Here is a 12,157-nt window from a genome sequence, read left to right on the forward strand (position 1 = left end):
ACCCTAAATATCTCACCCCACCGACACTCCTCAGGCCCTCGGCTTACCTTCAAGAGAGAACTAAGAAAGAAGAACAGCCCAGGCTGGCCCCTGGCAGGTATGAGCCAAGTGATGATGCAAGCATCTCTTCCAGGAGAGAACAAGCTTGGGGGGTTTCGGAGACACTTGGCGGAGCCAAGAGTTTCCATCCCCACCAAGGGGACACAGGTCTTTTTTTTTTTTTCCCTTAAATGGGGAAGGTAGCCAACTTTATTAGCATAACTGAAACTTCCAATTAGCAAGGAAAATAAAACAAGCCCAGCGCCACCTGTGAATTGTCAGGTCACATTACTGTTCAGGTCACAGGACAACCCCACCATAGCTGCTGCAAGACCACACACTTCTGCCACGACAGTTTCATCATCAAGGACACACACCAACTTGTTTTGAGGCTTTTAAGTTAAAAGGATCAATGTGGAGAACAGAGCCTTGCTTTCCCAACTAAAAACAAAAAGGGAGCTAGGGACAAAGTGAGCCAGAGCAATGTCTCCTCCAGTCTGCTAGCATGCTCCATGAGCACTCACTAATGGCAGGGGGCAGGACTAGCACTAGCAGGATGCTCTGGTGACACTCAGCTCTGTTCCCTTTCTGCTGGTGCTTTCTCCTGGTGGGCCTAGGCGACTATTCTGGCAGCTGCAGCAGTTTGATGGGGGAGGAGGAAGCCACCCACCTTTCACCTCTTCTTGAAGCCGTATTTTTTTTGTGTTCATAGAACAAGTCTGTCTTACAGCTCCCCAAATTGACAATCTTTGGGCAACCGTCTCTATCCTTCTCCTGAATGGTGCACTCTTTACTGTAGTAGGCATCAGAGACTCCGGGACTGCAAAAGATCACACACCGGCCCTGATATGACCCACAGTTACACTCATCACATATGTGAACCAGGGTGCAGGGATGCACATAGGAATCATAGATCACACCCTTGCCGTTACATTTTTCACACAGTCTTCCAATAGCCACACCAGCCTGCTTGCAGCAGAAAATCAAATCTGGATGATGTTTAGTCATAATTCTTTTTCCAAGCCAGCGGCCGGAAGAGGACACAGGTCTTAAGATACAAGTGGGATGCCTCCTACCAGAGGAAATCACTAGTCAATCCATGGAAACTGTTTCAGAAGGACTAAACCATCACTGGGCCAATAGAACTCTCACAGAAGATCCAGAGCTCTTTTGTGCAAGAGTCAGAAATCATATTAGTCCTCATCTGTAAAATTCTTCTTTGGGCCATCTAGCTCATGCCTACCACTATAGCCAGTACCACCGTAGCAACACCATTCACTAGGAAAGTGATCGGGACACAGCCCTGCCCACCCAAGGCTCGAAGAGATGACCTCCAGGGCAGAAACTGCTGCCTACAGACCCAGGAGAATTACTCTCCTTTTCACTGTAACACCTGTAGTTTCCAACAGGGTTTTCTGGTCTCTCCAGACTCTCCATCAGCCTCTAATATACACTGTATGGACTTCAGTGTAGCCTCCTTGGACCTCTTTAACCCTTTCTTTCTTTTTTTCTTTCTGTCTTTCTTTCTTTCTTTCTTTCTTTTTTTTTTTTTTTTTTTTTTTTTGGTTTTTCGACACAGGGTTTCTCTGTATAGCCCTGGCTGTCCTGGAACTCACTTTGTAGACCAGGCTGGCCTCGAACTCAGAAGTCCACCTGCCTCTGCCTCCTGAGTGCTGGGATTAAAGGCATGTGCCACCACCGCCCAGCACTTTAACCCTTTCTTAGCCATTTTGTAGCCTGTATATTTGTATATTACTGTGTGATGTTAATATGCAATCAAAGTCTTTTTTTCTATTTTTTATAAATTTGTTTATTGTGATTATGGGTGCACTGTAACTGTCTTCAGAGACACTGTGAGACCCTGGCTTAAAGCATTTCTCCCTGGAAGGTAAAGCCACTAAAACATTTCCCCAAGCTTGTTTTCCCTGATCTTTAAAAATACAGCTAGAAAGAAGCTCTTTGTTCTCTATAGCCAGCAAAAGGCTTTTTTGTTTCTATACTGTACAACCAGAGATGCTGGCCTTCCTGTGCCGAGGACACAGAGATAAAAATTCAGAAAGAACTCACTCCTCACTCCTGCCTTGTAAATGTCACCAAGGACACCCGGAAGAGAAGAACTCCTCCCAACTACTCCCAATTCCTCAGCTAGCTGTTAAAAGCCCCCTACTGTCACCTCTCGGGGTCGAACTTCCCTGCCCTGCGAGGCACGAGGGGTTCGTTCTCAGCTAGCTGATAATAAAACCTCTTGCAGCTTGCATCAGGTGTGGTTTTCTCTCGGGACAGTGGGGTGTTGGCCAGTTCATCCTGGGACTTGAGCGGAGGCCCGGCTTCCAGGGCCTTACAACACCAGAAGAGTGTTGTGTCCGGCCAGCAGATCACAGCCTGGGTTCTAGCCTGGAAAGGCATTTTGGAAACCTGGAAGAGAAGAGGGGCTAGGCGGTGAGAGAAAGAATTGCAGCTAAGACAGCATTCTGATCAAAGCTCAATTTTACTTTTTAGACACTCAGTTATAAAGGAAGGGGGAGGGAACCCGATTTCCCGCCAAGTAACCAGGGGTCCAGTAGCAGGAATGAACACGTGTGTGTCTCCAAGCAGCAAAGCGACAGGGTCCAGCAGTGGGCATGGCAGAACAAATGAGCAGGAAGCTCCACCCTTGAGCAAGCAGGTTCCATGCTGGGGAAAGGGAGACCACATCTTCTCCCATTAGTTAACAAAAAAAAAAATAAAAAAAAGGAAAGGCTGGCCTGAGGCAGAAAAATTATCTATGCTCAATAGTTCTGCCTGAGTTCTTAGGGCTAAAGAAAAAACCTGTTTCCGTGGGATTCCCTATCTTTTCTAATGGTAAACTGTATCTGGCTAAGACTGTCCTTATTATCCTAGTAAACCACTAACAGAATAGTGCTGAGCTGTAGGCTCTGACCTTATAATGCTGATTAGTGCTGAATAGGTAACTTCCTGGTTGCAATTTAAGTAGGGCGTTGGAACCCTGGCTAAGTTTGACTGAACAAATTTGAAATACGCTTTATTAAGAATAACACTGAGTTGATATTCCTCCGCAATTTTGGATGACAGGCGGGGAAACAGGGAGAAGGGGTAAGACCGGCTCCTTAGTACAAGGCCAATTGGCTTTTTTATTTGGGTGGGAGGCAGTGAAGGGCTTGCCCTTTCGACAGTACGGTCTCCAACCTCTCTCCACCCTATTAAGTTTAATAAGACAACGCTTAACTGAGGTGATCAAATGATTTTCTCATCCGTAGATGAGTGGGCCTTTAACCTTGGCTTGGGTGGACATTGACTCGATTCCTCCCGTGGGTGCTATCACGACCCACATCTGTGGCTCTTGGTATCTTTTGGGGAGGGGAGGCAGAGCCTTAGGTATTTTTGGTTTTTAGCTGGAATCAGATACCAACCTCCTTCAAACCAGGTGTGTCACACAGGGAACTCAGAAACAGTCAAGCTGGACCTTCCCCCGCAGTAATCTCCTGCGTCAAGTGGTAGCCATACTGTATTCGTATGATCACGAAGCAGTATGCGCAGTTCTGAGTCCTGCGCAGTCTCTAAAGGAGACTTGTCAACCTCAGATTTAGCAAGGCCTAGACAAGAATTATGTCATTAGTAACACCACGAATTGTGGCTAAAATAGGAGCTGGAAGTCTTTCCTCCTCATCCCTGTTATTCCCATAGCCTGAGGAACTAAGGACACCTTGCAATAACAGCAAGGGTGAAAAGCCAGAGGTCAGCTAAGGGACTAAGCCTGTCTATCAAAATAAGAACTAATCTCTGTAAATATTTGAAATTTCGACTTCCCTAGCTCTCTTGGTAAATCTAAATTCTATCTCAGACTGAAAACCACGTGCTGGAATGTCCTTGAAAGGAAGATAGTAGTAGCCACCTGTGTGCTCTTGGGGGAGGGGAAGGTATGCCTGCAGGTCCGGCTGGAGAATGTAGATTGACCTGCTTGAAAAAAGAAAGAGATCTAGACAATGAGAAAGTAGTAATGTAAATTTTCTTTTTGGGGAAGTCCAGGTACTTATTCAGATGCAAATTGTAAAGCTAAAGCTAGTCTCCGGCCTCCTGTGGGGGAGTTGGCTCAGAGAGTAGCAGGAAAACAGCTTTTCTGGGAGCTTCAGTTTCCAGCTGAATTTTAAGCAAAAGAGGAATTTTAGTCCTCAAGGTGATACTTATAAGAAGATTTGGAATGTGTGTTCATCTGACTAATTAATCTCTCTGGCAGCCACCGTGCTCTATCTTTATCTCTTGAAAAAACACAAACCAAGCCCCTTCCCCAGATTAGAACCAGATCCTTCCATTCGTTAGTCAGGGGGTCCTTCCATTTTACCAATGGATAAGAATTAGAAGTAACTGGATGCCAGTGGCAATCCGCTGCAGACTGACCTTTAATATCAGTTTGCAAAAAGTTTAGGACAAATAAGGCAAGATGAGCCTTTGGTGACCTTGGTGGATATGCTCTGAATTAACTTTGCTAGGTAATTTAGAATATAGGAATCTCTAATAATTGGACTGAATATTAGACCAGTCTAAGATTGAGTTAGAATGGCTGGTCACACTGAAGAAAAGTGAAAAATCATTATGACTCTATTAAATGACTAATTTTACTAAGTCTGAATATACAGTCTCTGATGTACTATTGCCATAAAGTTAAAAGGCCAGAAGCTAGTCGAAACTGGAAAAATGACAAGCAAGGATGGATCTAAAACATGAATTTAATTTTTTAGTCATTACAATCAGGACACTGAGTTAACTTACCTGTCAGCTGGGCACACGAATTACTAATATGCTTCTGTAGCGTTCTGTGGAGAGAACCTGTTTTTCCCTTTCCTAATAAGGTAGCTGTTTTAGGATCAATCTATAAGCCAATAAGTAGATCCTTTTAAGATACTAAAAAGCATTTATTAAATTTGACATTTTAATCTCAAATTTTGAAAATAAAGGTATGTTTTAAATAGTGTACATGGAAATGCACTAAATAGTATATATGGGGATACAATTTCTCTCTTTTGTCTTTTAAGAGGTTAAAGTTTAAAATTTTACAATATCTAACCTTTTGAATTAATAACTTGTTGGACAAAACATTTTAAATACTTGGCTGTAAAGGGGCAGTGACTAATTACACTTTCAATCATTTTTCTTAAGGAACGGTTGTAACTAGAAAGCTTGAAAAGTTATTAAGAGTCACACGTGTATAATTTATTTATTTATTAACTAGAAATATGTATAAGCAATTGTAAATTTGAGAATTAATAGTATCTGAGGAACAAACAATTTTCAGCAAATTATGAGTTCAGAGATATGGCATTGACTATTAATATACAAATTAAGGTTTGATTGTTCAGCATTTTAAAACACCATCTACAGCACACAACTAGATTATTTGTGCTGGGAACAGGGGCAACTGTGTGTCTTAAGATTCCGCCCCACAGCAGCTAGTTGGGCCCACATAGGCCAACGATCGGCTGGGAGGATGAGAAAAATGACTTTACAATAATGTTTTTTCTGGCCAAAGAATTGTCTTGGGCACAACTAATTTTTAATTACCAATTAATAACAATTATAAAAGCTTTCTTTATTTTTTGTAAAACCTTTTTTTTTTGTTTTGTTTTGTTTTGTTTTTGTTTTTCGAGACAGGGTTTCTCTGTGTAGCCCTGGCTGTCCTGGCACTCACTTTGTAGACCAGGCTGGGCTCGAACTCAGAAATCCGCCTGCCTCTGCCTCCCGAGTGCTGGGATTAAAGGCGTGCGCCACCACGCCCGGCTGTAAAACCTTTTGTGGTAAACTAAAACACTAAGTAATAAAAGGATACTGTCTCTGAATCTTTTGGGTGAGAGCAAGGATTTAAGGTAAACTTCCCTTGAGAAGCATTAGTTAATAAAATACTTTCCACTTAGGAAACAATATATACTGAAAGATTAAAACTCTCAGCTTCTTGTATAGAAGCAGAAACAATAAATATTTTTCTTACATAATGTAAAGCTATATTAGCCATACCTAGAGGCAAAATTTTCTAGTGATTACCAGTTTACTAGAAGCAAAAATCTTTGAATTTAAGCAATATTCTAAACATCTGAATAGATCTGTAACAGTGTTAAAAAGAAATTTTCTTGAACACAGGGAAAAATTTTTTCAGGCGTTTGCAAAACAAAAGAAAGGCCACAAGCCGCTCTGGGGCTGCCCAGAGCCCTGTATTGACTCAAACGTATAATACTTTTTAATCTGAGCATCAATCTTAAATTTGCAATCAAACTGCAAGCTGCAGTCAATGGAACAATGGCAGTTTTAACCATAATTTTTAAGTTTTTTGTGCAAGGTTAGGATAATACCTACAACTTTGGGAAAGCAAAACCTAAGTTTAAAACAATTTATCATTTTTAAAATCAATATTAGAAGCATTATTATCATATTACGAAGTTTGGATGTCAATTAATACCTATGAATACCTATTAAAGCAAGCTTTAATGCTTTAATAAAGAGGCATTGCTTTAAATCTTATCTTAAATTTTACTATTTAGGATAGGAACCACATTAATTACTGTCTAAACTAGAAATATCTTTAGAGACCCAGCCTCTTGGGCCGCCTTATGCCACGTGTCAGAAGGACTCTAAACTTGAGTTATCAAATTTAACATTAACCATCTGTAGCAATGTAACAATTATTGATCTTAACCAACAACTTATGAGCTGAATGCGAAAACATGCAGAGCACATTTTCAATAAAAAAGAACCAAATGAAGCAGTTAATTTTAGACCAATCAGAGAATATTAATTTTTTGTAGCTACAATCATAGAATAAAAAAGCACTTTACCATTGTCAAACACATTAATCATGAACCATTTATCAGATTTTTTTACTCCGAAACTAAGAGGCTGTGCACTTGCTGCTTTTTTCTAAAATGAATAGTTTTTCCAGCAGGGGCCCTCCTGCCACGTGTCTGGTTTCTGGCTGAAACACGTGGCAGCTCTCAGCTTTGCAGATAAAGTTTTTTATACCATCTTTATTATCCAACATAAAACATAGAACATTCATTCATACAGACTGGACACGAACATACATGAATTGAACACGAGAACAGATTGGTGCACCAGACATTAAACAAGACACAAAAAGGGGACAGAGTACTCTCTGCTTTTTGGGACAATTTCCTCCCTCATGATGCAGTTTTTATAACTGCGGCAATCTGCCTGTATTAATTTCCTTTTAATAAACCCTTTCCTTTCTCACGCCTAACAATGTAGCTTTTGCGAGCCACGGCCTACCGCCTGTGCCCAGCTCCTCTTAAGCTTCACTGCTGAACCTAAGTGAACCAGCGCTCGGGTTTAACGCTGTCTCAGCTTAGCCCACACCTTCTCCGGTATGAATTTCCTTTATCCTTTAATTATTCCATGGAGCTCCAAACCAGCAGTGTCTCTTCCAAAAATCCTTTGCCATTTCTCAGTCCCGCGTTGGTTCGCCAAATGTTGTGTCCGGCCAGCAGATCACAGCCTGGGTTCTAGCCTGGAAAGGCATTTTGGAAACCTGGAAGAGAAGAGGGGCTAGGCGGCGAGAGAAAGAATTGCAGCTAAGACAGCATTCTGATCAAAGCTCAATTTTACTTTTTTAGACACTCAGTTATAAAGGAAGGGGGAGGGAACCCGATTTCCCGCCAAGTAACCAGGGGTCCAGTAGCAGGAATGAACACGTGTGTATCTCCAAGCAGCAAAGCGACAGGGTCCAGCAGTGGGCGTGGCAGAACGAATGAGCAGGAAGCTCCACCCTTGAGCAAGCAGGTTCCATGCTGGGGAAAGGGAGACCACAGAAGAGGGCACCAAATTCTATTTCAGATGGTTGTGAGCCACCATGTGGTTGCTGGGAATTGAACTCAGGACCTCTGGAAGAACAATCAGTGCTCTTAACCGCAGTCCATAGTGGAAGTCCTCACATTGGTAACTGCGGTTAACTGTCATGGGGGCAGCAGTGCATGCCTTTAATCCCAGCACTCAGGTAGGTGGCAGAAGTATTTGGATCTCTGTGAGTTTAAAGCCAGCCTGGTCTACCAAGGAAGCTCCAAGACCAACAGTATTGTACACACATCAATCCTATTTCAGAAAACAGAAACAAGCCAGACGTGGTGGCATACACCTTTAAACCCAGCATTTGGAAGACAAAGGCAGGAGGATCTCTGTGAGTTGAAGGCCAACCTTCTCTACAAAACCAGTCCTGTATAGCCAGACAGCCAGAGAAACCCTGCCTTGAAAAACAAAAACAAAAACAAACAGACAAAACCAGAAACAAAGAAAGATTGGAATAAAAGAACTTGTTATTGTCACTAACCAGCCATCAAGCAAAAGTGGGATTACTTGACAAATTGTAACCAGCAAGACAAAGGTTGTAAATTCATTGCTCATTCAATCACTGACACTGAAGAAACACACATGTCCATCTCTTTCAACATTGCACATACTTGACCACACAGCATCCTGTAACCTACACACATGTTCACCTATACCTCTATGTAACAGAAGTGTGACCAAACAGTATTGTTCAAGGTGATGGGTATATGTCTAGTTCGCTTATTTATTTTTAGTGGTGTGATTCATGTCAACTTGACTAGATCAGGAATGAACTACAATCCAGAAGTTGAGGATACACTTGTGAGAGACTTTCTGCTTGGTTTTGAGCTGAGTGAATCTACTTCTAGTCCAAATCTTTGAGGAAGGAAGACGAACACATTTGATATGGATCTTAAGACTGAAAGTCTCAGAACTTTAATTGGGATGCTGAAGGGGGAAGACACACACTTTCATCCCAACCCTTGAGGTAGAAAGACACACCTTTAATCTGGGCCATAGCTTCTGCTGGAAGTCTGTATAAGGACACAGAAAAAGGAAGAGTTTCCTCTGCCTGCTTGCCCTCTCCTTGCTAACACACCCATGTTTCATTAGCATTGGAGCCTGTCTTCGATATTCCAGCATATACTGAAGACCAGCTGAGGCCTTGTGGGACTGGGCAGCTATTAGATTCTTGGACTTTCCATCCACAGCTAGCCATTGTTGGGTTAGCTGGACTACAGCCGGGCATCTGGCATCCTCTCCTAGCCCCCTCAGGCACCAGGCATGCAGAAAGTGCATTTACATGTAGGCAAGAACTTGTGGTTTGAATCGAAATGGCCAAATCTACATCTACCCTGGCTTCTCTTTAGGATATATACATTTTAGTTTTTGCTTTCCTAATAGAGACAGGGTTTCTCTGTGTAGCCCTAGCGGTCCTGGAACTCACTCTATAAACTAGACTGGCCTTGAACTCAAAGAGATCTGCTTTCCTCTATCTCCAAAGCGCTGGAATTAAAGGCATACACCACCCCACCTGTTGAGAATCTTCTTGTTATATATATATATATGTGTGTGTGTATTATATACACATACACACAAATATACATTTGTAAAAATGACAGTTTGAAGGCCAATGAAATATTTCTGAAAGTTGTAAAATTCTGGATTATTTCCTTAATAATTTTGGTTCTGTGGTATAGATGGCATTCCATTGTTGGCTAATGTAGTAGGATAAAATGTTATGACTACAATTTTTTTTCTTTTTTTGACAAAGGGTCTCTATACAGCCAAAGACAGACTTAAAGTCACTATATAGCTAGATTTGCCTCCACCTTATGATTCTCCTGCCTCAGATTTCCAAGTACTGGAATTTAGGCATACACTATTACACCCAACTCTAAAATATCCTTTTATTTATATATTCACTGGGGTATTCTGCTTGCATGTGTGTCTGTGTGAGGGTGTCAGATGCCCTAGAACTGAAGCTACAGACAGTTGTGAGTTGCCAGGTGGGTGCTGAGAATTGAACCTGGGGGGCCTTCTGGGAGAGCAGACAGTACTATTAACTGCTGAGCGATCTCTCCAGCCCCCCTAAACATAGTGTCATAGCCCTAAATACCCATATACATATATATGTGTGTATGTGCATATATATATATGGATAGAGTCAACCTAGTAAATTGTTAACAATTTTGAATCCAGGTGAGGACACATAAGTGCAGTTTTGATTCTTCCAATTTTTCCATATATATGAATTTTTTCTCACATGTATTTTTATAAGTAGTTTCAATTTTGGCTACTTTTGTTAATATCTTATGGAAAGCCCAGCAGAGAAGATAACTCAGACACAGTTTTAGCCAACTGAAAGACTTTATTCCAGTTGTCTGGGACTACACTCAGGTATATACGATCTAAGTATAGCTCCAAGTGTTTAGAGTAAGGGGCTATTAAAAGCAAAGACTAGCCGGGCGTGGTGGCGCACGCCTTTAATCCCAGCACTCGGGAGGCAGAGGCAGGCAGATTTCTGAGTTCGAGGCCAGCCTGGTCTACAAAGTGAGTTCCAGGACAGCCAGGGCTATACAGAGAAACCCTGTCTCGAAAAAACCAAAAAAAAACAAAAACAAAAAAAAAGCAAAGACTACATTCTGTTATTTTGTTCAACAGCTGCAGGGGAAGCTTTTGCACAAGCAGGCAGTTTAACAGAAGCCAAGACAAGAGGGTAGCTGAAAGGAGAGATTTGAGCATGCAGGCAGTTTGACAGAAGCCATGATAAATTAGCAAGGGCAGCTTTACCTCTGGTTCATAGAACTGGGTAACTTTCCACAAAAATATGAGATGGAGGAGACTGCACTGTCTTTCCCTGTTACAAATGTATTTTATCTTAATGTCTGGCAGAGAGCATAAATTACAGGGTTTTAGCTTTTCAAAGTTACATGTGTTTAACTCCTTTAAAGAGTATTCACCAACAGCTGTGTTTTTGACATCTCTGTACAAAAGCTTAAGGGATGGATTGGGAATGAAGATGTGTGTGTGTGTGTGTGTGTGTACCTGTTCATCTATTAGATTTTACCCATAAGGAAGTATTTGGAATTTAATTCTGGAGGACTGCATGAGGCTTTTCTAAACTATCTAAACACAGCTTGTCTTTCATATCCGTTACAGTAATGGCCATGAGAGCACCAACACTGTAGAAGCTACTTCACAGAACATGAACCAAATCTCTCAAGGATTCTATATCCATTATGACCCTGTTTCCACACGTCTGCCTGGTACCGTGCTTGCCATGAACTATGCCGAAAGAAACATCGAGTCTAATAGCACAGGAGCCACTTAGTGTTAATGGTGACAAAGAAGATACCATAAATAATCCTACTTCCAATAACTGCTCTTTCTAATTGACTGAATAATGTTTGGTTAAGGGTGTAGAATTCACAATGAGAGTAAGTCTAGAACATTCTCAGCAGAGTATCTTCTCTGAACACAGACTTTCGGCACGCTCATTCTCAAAGGGTTTCTTGGCACGAAGAGCATATGAATATTCAGATATTGACCAAATCCTAGAGCAAATTAAAGTCCTTCCTACATTCTTTTAAGTCACAATCTTACCAATATGAGTTCTCTGATGATCAGTAAAATTTCCAGACAAAAGCTTGTCCACTTCCCTTGCATGCATAGGACTTCTGAACGTGGATTTTCTGATATTGTATAAGATCACAATTTACAATAAAGGCTTTCCCACAGTCTTTATATCCATGGGGTCTCTGTTCCCACATTCCTTTGCAGGCATGTTTGACACAGCATGGATTACTTTATTTTGAAGGCGGCTTGAGGGCTAATTAAAGGTCTTCCCATGTTATTTACAGTGATAAGGGTTTCACACCAGTATGAATTCTCCAGTGCATAGCGAAGGCTGAACTAAATCTAAACATTACCCACATTTCCTACCTTCACAGGGTTTTGTGAGAGCCAAAGTTGCATTTCGGTTTTAATTACTGTGTCTAAGACCTAGGAAACAAAAATGCTGCTAACCTGTAAGCCCCTTACCCAAGGTCAAATAGTTCCTGAGATACTGCAGGCTATTGTTTATGGGCAATAACAAGCCACACTTTCATTCCCCTTAACGAGTTTGTTTGCCCCAACTATACCAGATGTTCTTCATCACAGGTTGGAGAGGAAGCCCATGAGAAGGAAATACATTAGGAAGTACCCTGGCCCCCATTTGATATGTAGGCAGGAGGTACCCAAGTAGGAAACAAGTCAGGTTATATGCTTACCCCTGCTTGTACCTGGTGGA

General features: G+C 41.7%; 1 pseudogene; it reads right to left on the reverse strand.

The window, feature by feature from the left end:
* Positions 1 to 712: 712 nt before the first annotated feature.
* LOC110298479 (PHD finger-like domain-containing protein 5A pseudogene) lies at positions 713 to 1,047 on the reverse strand (annotated as a pseudogene).
* Between the last annotated feature and the right edge of the window lie 11,110 nt (positions 1,048 to 12,157).

This window comes from Mus caroli, unplaced genomic scaffold (assembly GCF_978045245.1).
Source record: "Mus caroli unplaced genomic scaffold, Mus_caroli_1 scaffold_8, whole genome shotgun sequence".
Classification (NCBI taxonomy): Eukaryota; Metazoa; Chordata; class Mammalia; order Rodentia; family Muridae; genus Mus; species Mus caroli.